The following is a 14,739-nucleotide window of genomic DNA, read 5'->3' as shown; positions in this document are numbered from 1 at the left end:
CTAAAAGGAAACCATGTACACGCCACATATCTGTTAACATATTACCTCGGGAGTTTAAATGATTAAAAAACTTCAGCTGAAAACTCGTAGAAATTGGAAATTTGATGAAGAATCAAAGATTTTTCTGCACCACGAGGATTTGCTTTTGACAACGACTGAGTTTCTGCAAAGGGTTTGTTGTACTCCGCTCACGAAAACAGAACATTATGTGCAAAAAAGTTTAAGGTAAGTTAGTACATAACGAAAAATTTCGCAGATTTCAAATACTGTTGCTCCTGGCTTAAAATTGTTCGAAGATGTTAATTCAACTTGTTCTGATGCCTCATTATTTAAGTTTCCGTAAGCGAGCCCACGCCGGCCGGTGTGACCGAGCGGTTCTAGGTGCTTCAGTCTGGAGCCGCGCTACCGCAACGGTCGCAGGTTCGAATCCTGCCTCGGGCATGGATGTATGTGATGTCCTTAGGTTAGTTAGGTTTAAGTAGTTTTAAGTTCTAAGGGACTGATGACCTCAGATGTTAAGTCCCATAGTGCTCAGAGCCATTTGAACCATTTGAAGTGAGCCCACAAGACGTAAACATTGCCAGGTGAGCAGGCAGACTATAGTTGGTGGCTTAAGTTCTCTTGAACAGCACAGGTGCCAAAACTGTTATGATTTCACTGCTTTGTGGGACTGATGAAAGCAAAAGATGTGCATTTCAAACCATGCTCAAAAACGGTGACTTCGCACTTTTATTCCACCTTAATGGCCTGTGAAATAGAAAGCATTTGAGTTTGTGGTCTCAGATTGGTTGAATCTGCATGAACGTTAAAAAACGAAAAGGGCATATGGGCAATGTCAGAGAGTTGGAAAGACACCGTTCTTCCCTGAGGAAAAAAATGAACGAATCAATAGTATTTTTTAGGATGATAAATTCTGTTCACTTTGTCTTTGTATGAAGAATTGTGTATCTGTTAGAATTTGCGATTAAAAATTTAAAGGCAGAAGAAATTTCTCTTGGACAATTCAAAAGAAGTGATTCTTTTGTACCGTAACAAGCTTGCTGCAGAAAACGGATTTCCAAAATTTTGTGGCACTGTTTGCTCTGCTGGAATGCATCCATCTGTGAGTGCATTGCCCATCAACATGTATAACTTTCTCTTTGTTAGCGCTGCTCAAGAAGACTATAGGTAGAATTGCTGATCTTTCAATCTACAATGTCGTATCAAAGCAACAAACTCAATACCTAAGAGTGGTGCAATAAAAACCCGAAACATGGAGAGATAGTGAGACTAGAGGATTTTTCAGAAATTATTTGTTTGCTGCAGTTCAGGTTTTCACTTGGAGAACAACTAGGTAACTGTTCATCCGGATATGTGAAAATCGCACCCAGTGAAATCGCACCTATCCAGAAATCTGTGAAATTCGCACACAGTTTTGCTGGAAGCTACACAATGTGATCAAAAGTATCCGGACTCCTGATCGAAAATGACTTACAAGTTCGTGGCGTCCTCCATCAGTAACGCTTGAATTCAGTATAATGTTGGCCCACCCTTAGCATTGACTACAGCTTCCACTCTCGCAGGCATATGTTCAATCAGATGCTGGAAGGTTTCTTGGGAAATGGCAGCCCATTCTTCACGGAGTGCTGCACTGGGGAGAGGTATCGATGTCGGTGGGTGAGGCCTGGCACGAAGTCGTCGCTCCAAAACATCCCAAAGCTGTTCTATAGGATTAAGGTCAGAACTCTGTGCAGGCCAGTCCACAGGGATGTTATTGTCGTGTAACAACTCCGCCAGAGGCCTGCATTATGAACAGGTGCTCGATCGTGTTGAAAGATGCAATCGCCACTCCGAATTGCTCTTCAACAGTGGGAAGCAAGAAGGTTCTTAAAACATCGATGTAGGCCTGTGCTGTGGTAGTGCCACGCAAAACAACACCATAACACCACTGCCTCTGAATTTTACTGTTGGCACTACACACACTGGCAGATGACGTTCACCGAGCATTCGCCATACCCACCCCTGCCATCGGATCGCCACATTGTGTACCGTGATTCGTCACTCCACACAAAGTTTTTCCACTGTTCAATCGTCCAATGTTTACGCTCCTTACACCAAGCGAGGCGTGATGTGTGGCTTATGAGCAGCGGCTCGACCATGAAATCCGTTTTCTCACCTCCCGCCTACTTGCAGTGCATCCTGATGCAGTTTGGAATTCCTGTGTGATGGTCTGTATACATGTCTGCCTAATACACATTACGACCCACTTCAACTGTCGGCGGTCTCTGTCAGTCAACAGACGAGGTCGGCATGCACGTTTTTGTGCTGTACGGGTCCCTTCACATTTCCACTTAACTATCACATCGGAAACAGTGAACCTAGGGATGTTTAGGAGTTTGAAAATCTCGTGCACAGACGGATGACACAAGTGACACCCAATCACCTGACCACGTTCGAAGTCCGTGAGTTCCGCGGAGCGTCCCATTCTGCTGTCGTACGATGTCTAATGACTACTGAGGTCGCTTATTTGGAGTACCTGGCAGTAGGTGGCAGCATAACGCTTCGGAATATGAAAAACCTATGTTTTAGGGGGTGTCCGGGCACTTTTGATCACATAGTGTACCTGCTCAAGGGCAGAGCCTACCTACGCCCCCGGGAGTTGTCATTCACCGGAAACGATCCCTGTGCGGCACGGCCTACCTGCACTCGGGGAAAAAAAAAGTTCAAATGTGTGTGAAATCTTATGGGACTCAACTGCTAAGGTCATCAGTCCCTAAGCTTACACACTACTTAACCTAAATTATCCTAAGGACAAACACACACACCCATGCCCCAGGGAGGACTCGAACCTCCGCCGGGACCAGCCGCACAGTCCATGACTTGCAGCGTACATGCCGGGAAGTCCTCGTCCACTCAAGTGACTGACCACTTGGCTAGCCACTGTCAGTGTGGGACTACAGAGTATTCAGCTCGTTGGCCTTGTGTCTCTGTGTGCTTTTACGTTCGATAGAAGAATGCTGAAGATTAGATGGGTAGATCACATAACTAATGAGGAGGTATTGAATAGAATTGGGAAGAAGAGGAGTTTGTGGCACAACTTGACTAGAAGAAGTGATCGGTTGGTAGGACATGTTCTGAGGCATCAAGAGATCACCAATTTAGTACTGGAGGGCAGCGTGGAGGGTAAAAATCGTAGAGGGAGAACAAGAGATGAATACACTAAGCAGATTCAGAAGGATGTAGGCTGCAGTAGGTACTGGGAGATGAAGAAGCTTGCACAGGATAGAGTAGCATGGAGAGCTGCATCAAACCAGTCGCAGGACTGAAGACCACAGCAACAACAACAACAACATGGAACTTTCAACCACCACCCATGCTAAACCATGTGCTCACTATGATGACAGAGTTACTAACCACGTATGACGGCAACAGTTTTTCTCTTCGGTGATGACAGCTTTCGAGATAAGATCATAGTTTTGGCGGAAAAGCAGGAAGAGAGGTTCTAAGGACTAAACAAGATTTTTTATGGATGGGACCTTCAAATGCTTTAGCAAGCAATTTTCACAAATATTGCCCATTCATGCAGATTTCTGAAATTCAAAGCACGGAACAAGCATCTATACGTGGCTTTTGCATTTTTACCAAACAAAAGAAAACAAACATATATATCCGTCTTTTCCGCAATGTTATGGATAATGTACCAGAATTGAATCCTAATAATGTCACCGTTGATTTCGAATCAGCTGCGATTTCTGCGCTAATAGTTATGATCCCGTCGGTTCAGGTGCTTGGCTGCCATTTCCATATGAAGAAATCTCTCTGGAGGAAAGTGCAAGAGTTGGGACTTACTTGCGAATACAGAGGAAGAAGTAAGGCTGCAAATTCGCATGTGTGCTGCTCTGGCGATCCTTCGACCTGAAGATTTCTGCGATGGCTGGCTCGTGATACATTCACAAGCACCGGATATCGCCAAGTTTTCTCATTTTTCGACTATTTTGTAGATAGATGGTTGGAAAATGACGAAAACCTGATCAGCCTTTGGAACTGCTACAGACGGCGCCATCGTACCACCAACGCTGTAGAAGGTTGGCACAACAAAATTAACAATCTTATCGGAAAACCGAATCCTAAAATCAAAGACATGATCGAGTGTATGTAGACACAAGCAGAGAACTCGGTATGTGCATTAATGAGGTCAGAATTAAGTATGGAAGCCAAACGAAAGAAAACAACTTATACGAAACTTGATGAAAAGCTGAAAAAAATAGTAGAAAAGTGTGAAGAGGATGGTGACATCAGGGCTTGTTTGAAAGTAGAAGTGGTTATATTTTTAAATTCTGTGTTTGTAAATTGGTTTATCTGTTTTCAATTGTAGTTCAAATGGCTCTGAGCACTATGGGACTTAACATCTGAGGTCATCAGTCCCCTAGAACTTAGAACTACTGAAACCTAACTAATCTAAGGACATCACACACATCCATGGCCGAGGCAGGATTCGAACCTGCGACCGTGGCGGTCGTGCGATTCCAGGCTGTAGCTCCTAGAACCGCTCGGCCACCTCGGCCGGCTTCAATTGTAGTCTCAGAAGATATAGTACTAAATAAAAATCATCTAATAGAAAAAAATGATCACTTTTCATAATAAGAAATGTGGCATTACGAATCTTAGTCGATCATCACTAGTCATCTTCACCTGTACACCACGTAAAAGTACTGTGACAATTAGCTACTGCTGACAATTTAGGCCGGCAGTGTTGTATGGAAATATCACGGCCACATGAATTACATCCAAATGTATAGCAACATTGTCTGTCACTGTTGCCCGGCAATGTTTGCGGCAGAACGTTTCCGGGCCAAATGTGTTTACAAGAGCCACGTTATGGTCGCATAATTAACAAAAGCAACATAGTGGATATGAGTGGAGCTCTGCTACATTTACATACCACAAGGAAAAAAATTAGCAAGAACAAAAGAAATAGGGCATCATGGATGCCTTCTTTTTTTAAAGCAGACGAACTGCTTCCAAAACTTTAGCCTGTTAACTGATACTGGGAACATACCTTTTCCGGAATGCTGAAATCTGATTTCGAATACATCGTTTAAAAGTAATTCGTCCGAGAATTGGTAAAACCAATACCACTATTATCTACTACATACGGGTTGCGACCGTTCAGTTTTCGGCTAGTGGAAGTTGATACAGAGGTCTGATACTCCTCTTTCTAGAGCTGAAAAAAATACATTTTTTAAAAGTTTACACCAGAGCTGCTAGTTACATAGTGTTGGCTGACAAGTTTCAGGCTTTGCCTATTTTCAAATGCCACCTGTTACAGAGAATAAAATTTGTAATGAGTCGATGCGTCGAATGTGGATAATACATGCAGCTTATCAGTAATAATGTGTTTCATATGGTAACTACTTGCGTATTTTATATTTCGGATTTGTTTGGTGTGGACAGTTCTATTTATGTCATAACACTTACATGTATCTAAGATCTGTGTCAAAATATGTCACAATCGTAGTTACACCTTACTATCTTATGTTAATATATCTGCATAATATATATTTTCCTTAACAGTTGTGTCTTCGTTACCCAGCATGATGTGATTCACGAGACAACGATATTTCATATACAACAGAGAAGTTCGTCACTGAACTATACTGTGCGTCACGTTGGCTTATTTGTCGTAAATACTATCGCAATTTTGACAGACGTTGGTGCAACGAATTTTATTATGTCTTACATAATCTGTGATGTATTCAATTTACTTCGCTATTGTATTAAGATCAATGGCTATACCCAGTGTAAGACAGTGTCCCATCACATCACAGGTTTACAATAAATGTTTCATTTCCTTTCAACAAACATATTGTTTAATTTGTATTTCAATGAAACCTACATACAATAGTATTCAGCTGTGATAATTCTCGCTGTATAGATTGCGATTCATATGCTGATTAAGGTATTCTTGAAGGTTTCTATGAATCGTCTGTAGTCGCGTATTTGATGATTAATGCATGGTGGAGTGCCTTTCATGTGCTGACTGAGGTGCTATGGAAATTTTCTATAAATTTTCTGCTGCGTGATTCTGATTGTTGATTTAACATTTGTTCCGGGAGCTTAGTGGTGTGAATGTAGATTTGTACAGGTATTTCACCTAGCATGTCCATCAATTGGCCTTCGAAGACATATGTAAAGTAGTGAAATTTCTCTAGATATTTTCAATGGAGTGTGTATTATTCTCTGAGGCGCGTGCTGAAAATTGAAAAGTTATTTTCGCTTCTGTTAATCTGTCCTTTATGTCTCTTTTTAAGGGCGCCTGGAGTTCAACGGGGTACATATCTACGCCTCTCTTTCATCGCGTGTTACTCTTGATCTAGAATGCGAAGGAAGCTGCGGTTTTGTACCAACTCTGAATGACATTCATTAAAGCTGTACAAAGAAAGCTATTTCATTATCTGTTATAAAGCAATAAGACATTCTGTATAACGGACGGTTCACGCTGTAGGAATTTGGTGAACATAGTCAAATCATTGTGAAGATTATGTACCTAATGTCCTGAAAATATAGTTTCGAGAAAACGAGAAAAGATTTTTCTCAGTGTTTTCGACTCACTGTATGCAGCATTATTCTTGCTGGCCAGCTGCTTCTTCATCCTCTGTAGACTTTTTCAGGAACCTTTTCCTTACTCTGGACCGTTAGAGCCGGCCGGAGTGGCCGTTCGGTTCTAGGCGCTACAGTCTGGAGCCGAGAGACCGCTACGGTCGCGGGTTCGAATCCTGCCTCGGGCATCTATGTGTGTGATGTCCTTAGGTTAGTTAGGTTTAATTAGTTCTAAGTTCTAGGCGACTGATGACCTCAGACGTTAAGTCGCATAGTGCTCAGAGCCATTTGAATCATTTGGACCGTTAGAGCTGACTTTCGCAATCCTTTCAGTTTCAACTGCTTCCTGACAATCTGTGGCATTCAACACAGCTATCATCATATTATTTCCTGGCTGGATGCCTAATTTGTCCATTAGTTTTGTCTTGCTAATTACACCGTCACTGAAACAGATGACAGCATCCATTACACCTGAGTATTGTCAATCGAACAAACTGTGTTTTTGGTACTCTTTGCACACGCAGCTGTTGAAACTTTCATCAGGGTTTCGTATATGGCCATGTAGACATCTGCTAAGTAATCTCGTATCTGCAAGGTCCCTGTATATTGTCTTTATTGTTTCCATGACTGTGGCAGGCAAGAAATGTTTATGGTGATATTCATTGCCTGTCGCATGAGCGTAGCTGGTTCGCAGACATTTGCTCAAAGAGCGTTTAAGACGAAATCAACAATTGAAAAGTAGATAAAAATATATTTTTTGAAACGAGAGAAAGTTGTCTTTCAGGTGGTGACAAAAATCTTTCCGAAACTTTCAGTCATTTTACGTCCAGGTCCCCTTAAATGTCCGCCTGTCCAGCGTAGGCTTTATTATATTCGTTGAATTCCTTCTTTTAACTGCCACAATAGTTATATCGTCATGTTTTGGCTACTTTATAAATGATGTTGGTGTCGAGTGTGATACCGTCAAAACTGTGATAATACGTGCAATAAATAAGCCAGCGTAATCCAATGAGAACAAATTCTCCACTATATATATATATATTAACATAATACGGTACAGTAAGGTGTAGATGCAATTGTGACATCTTTGAACGCAGGTCTGATATACATTCAAGTTTGGTGGCATAAATACTAGGGTTGGAACTTTAATAGTGGAAACTATTTATTTACAGCTCGTACAAAATAGATACGTATTTGAAAGATTTACTAACCTTCGAAGTAGTCACCAGAATTGTGTATAACCCGTAGCACTTAGCAGCCCTATCAGTCAAACAAATTAGTTACAGCTTGCACTGTACGTGCTTGAGCCTTGTCCTGCAAAATGATGGTCAAGTCCTGCAGAAAGTGTCATCACTTCTGTCTCTACGCTGTTCATTTTTGGAACACTACCTACGACCAGCTTAGAGACAGACGTGATGACACTTTCTCCAGGAGCTGACCATCATTTTCCAGGACAATGCTCAGGCATGTACAGTGCAGGCTTTTATTGATTTGTTTCACTGATGGGGCTGCTAAGTGCTATACCACCTACTGAACTCCCCTGACTTAAGCCCTCGTGAGTTCAACTCGATCTCTAAACTGAAGGAAACACTTCACGGCATTCGCTTCACAACTGCTATAAATTCGTCGGGTAATAGACCGCGCTGCTCGAACTCTCAGCACAACTGGCACTGCCAAGAGTATCCTACGACTTCCACATCGCAGGAAACGCGTTATACACAATGCTGGTGACTACTTTGAAGGTCAGTAAAACTTTGAAACACGTATCTATTTTGAACGAGCTGTAAATAAATAGTTGCCACTATTAAAGTTCCAATCGTCGTAGAACTGTCCACACCAAACACATACTCAATACAAAATACGTAAATAGTAACCACATAACCATATTATTTATGATACCTTTATTATCTACAATCAACGCATCCACTCGTAACAGATTTTGTTCTGTGAAAGGAGCGGATGGCGAAAAGGGGTGAAGTCCGAAACTAGTCAATCAGCACTAAATAATTAATTAGCAACTTTGTAACAAATGTTTAAAAAGTCTTTTCTTCCACATTTTTGAGCTGCCTGACGCGACGCACTGAAAAATTTTATATCTTTAAAGTTCATTTCTCATCCATATGCTTCGTGGTACAAGGCATTTGCAATGCTTTTGTGGAAGCGCTCAAAGAATTTATTAAAGTAGTAGACCAGAGTTATACGGCGTGCAAAGTAATGTATACAACTATCGCAATAAATTAATAACAGTTGGCAAATTAATGCCCATTTAAGACGAGTGGCGAAGCTTCAGAAACGTTCAGGCGTCTTAGTAACCGATGTAGAATAAAATTTCTGTTCAGTACTGCAGATCTTGTAAAACGATAGCAGCGAGAACGAGCTCTTTCAGAATTCGCTGTTTGTATACATTACTTCCTGTTTCTTTCTCTCTAGTTGTAGATGTATTTACACTACTGGCCATTAAAATTGCTACACCAAGAAGAAATGCAGATGATAAACGGGTATTCATTGGACAAATATATTATACTAGAACTGACATATGATTACATTTTCACGCAATTTGGGGCATAGATCCTGAGAAATCAGTATCCGGAACAACCACCTCTGACCGTAATAACGGCCATGATACGCCTGGACATTGAGTCAAACAGAGCTTGTATGGCGTGTATAGATACAGCTGCCCATGAAGCTTCAATACGATACCACAGTTCATCAAGAGTAGTGACTGGCGTATTGTGACGAGCCAGTTGCTCGGCCACCATTGCCCAGACGTTTTCAGTTGGGTAAGGACCTGGAGAATGTGCTGGCCAGGGCAGCAGTCAAACATTTTCTGTATCCAGAAAGGCCCGTACAGGACCTGCAACATGCGGTCTTGCATTATCCTGCTGAAATGTAGGGTTTCGCAGGGATCGAATGAAGGCTAGAGCCACGGGTCGTAACACATCTGAAATGTAAAGGACCTGCAACATGCGGTCTTGCATTATCCTGCTGAAATGTAGGGTTTCGCAGGGAGCGAATGAAGGGTAGAGCCACGGGTCGTAACACATCTGAAATGTAAAGTCCACGGTTCAAAGTGCCGTCAATGCGAACAAGAGCTGACCGAGATGTGTAACCAATGGCACCCCATACCATCACGCCGGGTGATGTGCCAGTGTGGCGATGACGAATACATGCTTCCAATGTGCGTTCACCGCGATGTCGCTAAACAAGGATGCGACCATCATGATGCTGTAAACAGAACCTGGATTCATCAGAAAAAATGACGTTTTGCCATTCGTGCACCCAGGTTTGTCGTTGAGTACACCATCTCAGGCGCTCCTGTCTGTGATGCACCGTCAAGGGTAAATACAGCCATGGCCTCCGAGCTGATTGTCCACGCTACTGCAAACGTCGTCGAATTGTTCGTGCAGATGGTTGTTGTTTTGCAAACGTCCCCATCTGTTGACCCAGGGATCGAGACGTGGCTGCACAATCCGTTACAGCCATGCTGATAAGATGACTGTCATCTTGACTGCTAGTGATACGAGGCTGCTGGGATCCAGCGCGGCGCTCCGTATTACCGTCCTGAACCCACCGATTCCATATTCTGCTAAAGTCATTGGATCTCGACCAACGCGAGCAGCAATGTCGCGATACGATAAACCGCAATCGCGATAGGCTACAATCCGACCTTTACAAAAGCAAAAAACGTGATGGTACGCATTTTTCCTCCTTACACAAGGCATCACAACAACGTTTCACCAGGCAACGCCGGTCAACTGCTGTTTGTGTATGAGAAATCGGTTGGAAACTTTCCTCATGTCAGCATGTTGTAGGTGTCGGCATCGGCGTCAACCTTGTGTGAATGCTACGAAAAGCTAATCATTTGCATATCACAGCATCTTCTTCCTGTCGGTTAAATTTCTCGTCTGTAGCCTGTCATCTTCGTGGTGTAGCAATTTTAATGGCCAGTAGTGTATCACGTTCATGGATTTGTCGTCGGTTGTCTCGTTTTCCCAATTTTACATACTTCTAGCTGCTTCTGTATTCTTGGAACAGAGGTTCGTGTAATTCATTAGACGAACCTAATCTCCATGAACGAAATTATGCTGTTTCACTTGACTTGACACACCAACACTGTCGGCTGAGGGAGAAGAATCGAGGCTAAGAGTGAAAGGCAAACACATACAGACAAGAGCTAAGACGGATATGGCCTGGGCATTGACGCGTTGCAGCAATGTTGCTGGAAACGCTATTGCGGCCACGCACTGCCGTAAAATAAGGCCTTCGGCTATCCTAGTTGGCATGCGGCGATTCTACCTGCCGGGCGGAGATTGAACGGAGAGATTAGAGGACCTTTCCTCGACATTTTATGGGTGCGAATTTCACTGGTTGCGAATTTCAGGACACCGTTCATCCTGATACCTTGTCAGAAATGAACTGTTGCAGCGGAAAAACTTGTGCGTGGGTCTGCAGCCGAGTACAGGAATTTGAAGATTTTTTAAAATTTGTGCCATCATTTTGAAGATTTTTAGAATTCGAGCTGAGTGGGTTTATTTTCAAACCAGGTACGGAAAATCATTTTTAGTAGTTGTGGTGGCATAACAGAGTGATTGGTTACTTGAGCAAGTTTGTAGCGACAAAAAGAGAATTGAATTATCACACCATTTGACCTGCACAAATTTTATGACGATATTTTGAGAGATATTAAATTCGTATTTGTTGATAGTTCTAAAATTGAACGTCATTGACCTGCAATAGAAGAAAGGTTTGCATTCGCTTCCTCCGCTAATGGAACAAGGAAAAACCATCAGCTTATTCTTGTCGATTTACTCAGGAGTCATGTGAGTAGAGTTCCAGACGTCTCGTGTACATTTATAGCGGAGCTTTGTATTTCCAACTGTAGCGCTAGCACAACACGTAGCTGTGAACTTACAGCTGTGTCAGCATGTTGCTTGCATTCACGATGAAGGGTTGGTAATGTGTGAGAAAATTCAGTTGCGCAGCACTGTTTACTAATAAATTTTATGCATCCTTGTGGATCATCACGTTCTTTCCAATGTCCTTTGAGAATAGATTTATCCCGCATTCCTGACCAGGATCTGTTGGTAACTCTTACTGCAGCGCCTAGTATCCCTATGGGCCGTGAGATATTTTGGTCAAAATTTGGGCAGCAATTTAAATTTGTTGCAATGATAAGTTTATTTTTGCGATATAGTCAGGTAGGCAGGGAAGTAGTAAGAGACGCATCAGAGGCTTGGAGGCCTTGGTTTAAAAACCAACTGCAAGCTTCAGAGCCTCAGAAAAGTGCGCCACTCGTGACTATACTTACTTAGCTAGCAAGCTTAGTGATGGGGAAGGCAAGTTTCAAAACCTGATACTGACCATCGCAAGCTTACTTTCCAGCCACAGAACGAGTCCAACATCGAGCTCACGATAGCATTTTGGTAGTCATTACGTTTTGTCATTTAAAGGCTATTCCCCAAGCGTCCTCAAAAAACCAATTACACATTCTTGTAGAAAAAAATTAGCCGAAATAAATTATAATTAAAATTAAAAATAGTGAAGATGTCTCTTTTGAGATATGGAACTTCGAAAATAACTAGAATTTGGTGGGAAACATTTTGGAATGCATGTTACTTTACAGTTTCTCTGAAACTAAGTGACTTTAATATCTAGGGCATGTTTACTTTCCTAACCGATAATTACTTTAGATTATTACAAAAGGAGCAATTTGTAAGTTGGTTATTGCACATAGCAGTGAGATCGATAGCAAATTTCACATAACTCTCATAAATGACAAAAAGTTTAGCATGTCATGCACGATATCTTACCACCATCACGTGGATGAGTGCAACATCTCAGGTATTTAAGAGGTAAAGATATGTGAAATTACGTATGGGAAATGTTGGAATCTAAATACCTATTTTCAACAAAATCTGAGATGCTAACGTGAGAAGGCATTATTCTATCCATCTTTGCTTCAAATAAACATCAGTACAATGTTTCTCCAAAACCGAAATTTGAGAATAGATTACAGTAGATTCAGCCTTCGTTCCATAAAAAAAGCACTCCGTCTTCAGGCCAAGAGTGGCCTACCGGGACCATCCGACCGCCGTGTCATCCTCAAGGGAGGAAGCGGGTAGGAGGGGCGTGGGGTCAGCACACCGCTCTCCCGATCTTTATGATGGTATTCATGACCGAAGCCGCTACTATTCGGTCGAGTAACTCCTCAATTGGCACCTCGAGACGGAGTGCACCCCGAAAAATGGCAACAGCGCATGGCGGCTGCATGGTCACCCATCCAAGTGCCAGCCGCGCCCAACAGCGCTTAACTTCGGTGATCTCACGGGAACCGGTGTATCCACTGCGGCAAGGCCATTGCGGCAGCTTTTGTTCCGTAGATTCAATAAATGAGATGATTCTCGTGGGTGTGGAACATGTCAGAAAGTACAACATTAAAAAAATAAAACATTTGAATGTAATACTATCCTGATCATTTTTCAGGAGATTGTCGAAATAGGTGAATAAATTGCGGTAAAATGGAACAACTAATATTTACAGAATTTAAAATGCTCTCAGACTGAAGCAATGTTAGGCAGTGTTAATAAATTCATCATACATAAAATTCATAATCTTGACTGTTGTGACCAAGTGGCAAAACTGAAATCTAACAGACATGTTTAGTTACGCTGGCTTAAAAGTTTCTGTTTAAATATTCATCTATAGAGTAGAAGAAGTTGCCTATCAAAAAGTCTTTCAGACTCTGTTTAAACTGTGCTTTACCAGAAACCAAGCTTTTAATGATTGCTGGCAATTTATTGAAAATGTGTGTTCCTGAATATTGGACCGCTTTTTGGACCAAGGTAAGCGATTTTAGGTCTTCGTGTGGATTGTTCTTATTCCTAGTATCGATACTATGTATTGAGCTATTGGTTGGAAACAGAGATGAATTACTTGCAACAAATTTCATTAAGGAATAAATATACTGAGAAGCAGTGGTTAGAATACAAAGTTCTTTGAAAACTTTTCTACATGATGTTCTTGAATTTACACCACAAATGATTCTTACTACACGCTTCTGCACCCTAAAAACTGTTTCTCAGTTTGATGGGTTGCCCCAGAATATGAACCCATGTGACATAATAGAATGAATGTAAGCAAAGTATGCAAGTTTTTTTTTATATTTACATGTCCTACATCTGACATCATTCTCACTGCAAATACAGACTTGTTTAGGCTCAAAAGTAATTTTGTGGAAAGCCCTCCCAAACTGAATTTACTCGTATTATTAAGTTCTAACCCCAGAAATTTTCACTGTCAACCTCTTAGATCTGCAGTCTTCATATGTTACACACATGCTGGAAGGAAATCTCTTACATGTTCTGAACGGTATATTGTGGGTCTTCTCGAAATTTAATGACAATGAATTAGCTTCAAAACACTTATTAATGTCAGTGAATATTGATTAGCAGCTATTTATAAATCTGTACTTGACTAGCTACTTATTATAATGTTTGTGTCATCTGCAAACAAAACAAACTTAGCATCTGGCAACGTAACAAATCAGAGATGATTAATGTACACAAGATGGATCCAAGATGGAACCTTGAGGAACACCACACGTCATTAATTCCCAGTCAGATGTAGAATGACTGCTTACTGCACAGATATTTCGCAACGACACCCTTTATTTCCTGTTAGATAGATAAGACAAACCATTTTGCAGCATTTTCAGTGACACCATAATATTCTAATTTACTTAAGAGAATGCCGTGGTTCACACAGTCAAAGGCTTTCAACAGGTCACAGAAAATGCCAGTAGCCTCTAACTATTATTATTATCTGTAATTATTATTATCTATTACCTACTATTATCTAATGAGTTAAGTACATTCTCACTGTAGGCCTAAGTGTAAATATCTTTCTGTATATCAGAACCCTTAAGAAATCCAAACTGTGACTTGGACAGTATATTATTTGCAGTCAGATGCTTAAGGAGACGCCTGAACACAACATTTTCAAATATTTTTGTGAAAGCCAGCAAAGTGAAGTGAAGCGTAAAAAAAACTACTTTGGGTATCAATATGATATCAAACCTGAACTTACGTTTTTTAAAAAAAACGGTAATTTCCAAGAATGTTTGCCTATCGAAGCCGCGGGCTGCAAACGATATATATAGAA

The sequence above is a fragment of the Schistocerca nitens genome, chromosome 1 (assembly GCF_023898315.1).
Source record: "Schistocerca nitens isolate TAMUIC-IGC-003100 chromosome 1, iqSchNite1.1, whole genome shotgun sequence".
Classification (NCBI taxonomy): Eukaryota; Metazoa; Arthropoda; class Insecta; order Orthoptera; family Acrididae; genus Schistocerca; species Schistocerca nitens.
The sequence above is the reverse complement of the archived record's forward strand: the minus strand, read 5'-3'. Positions refer to the sequence as shown.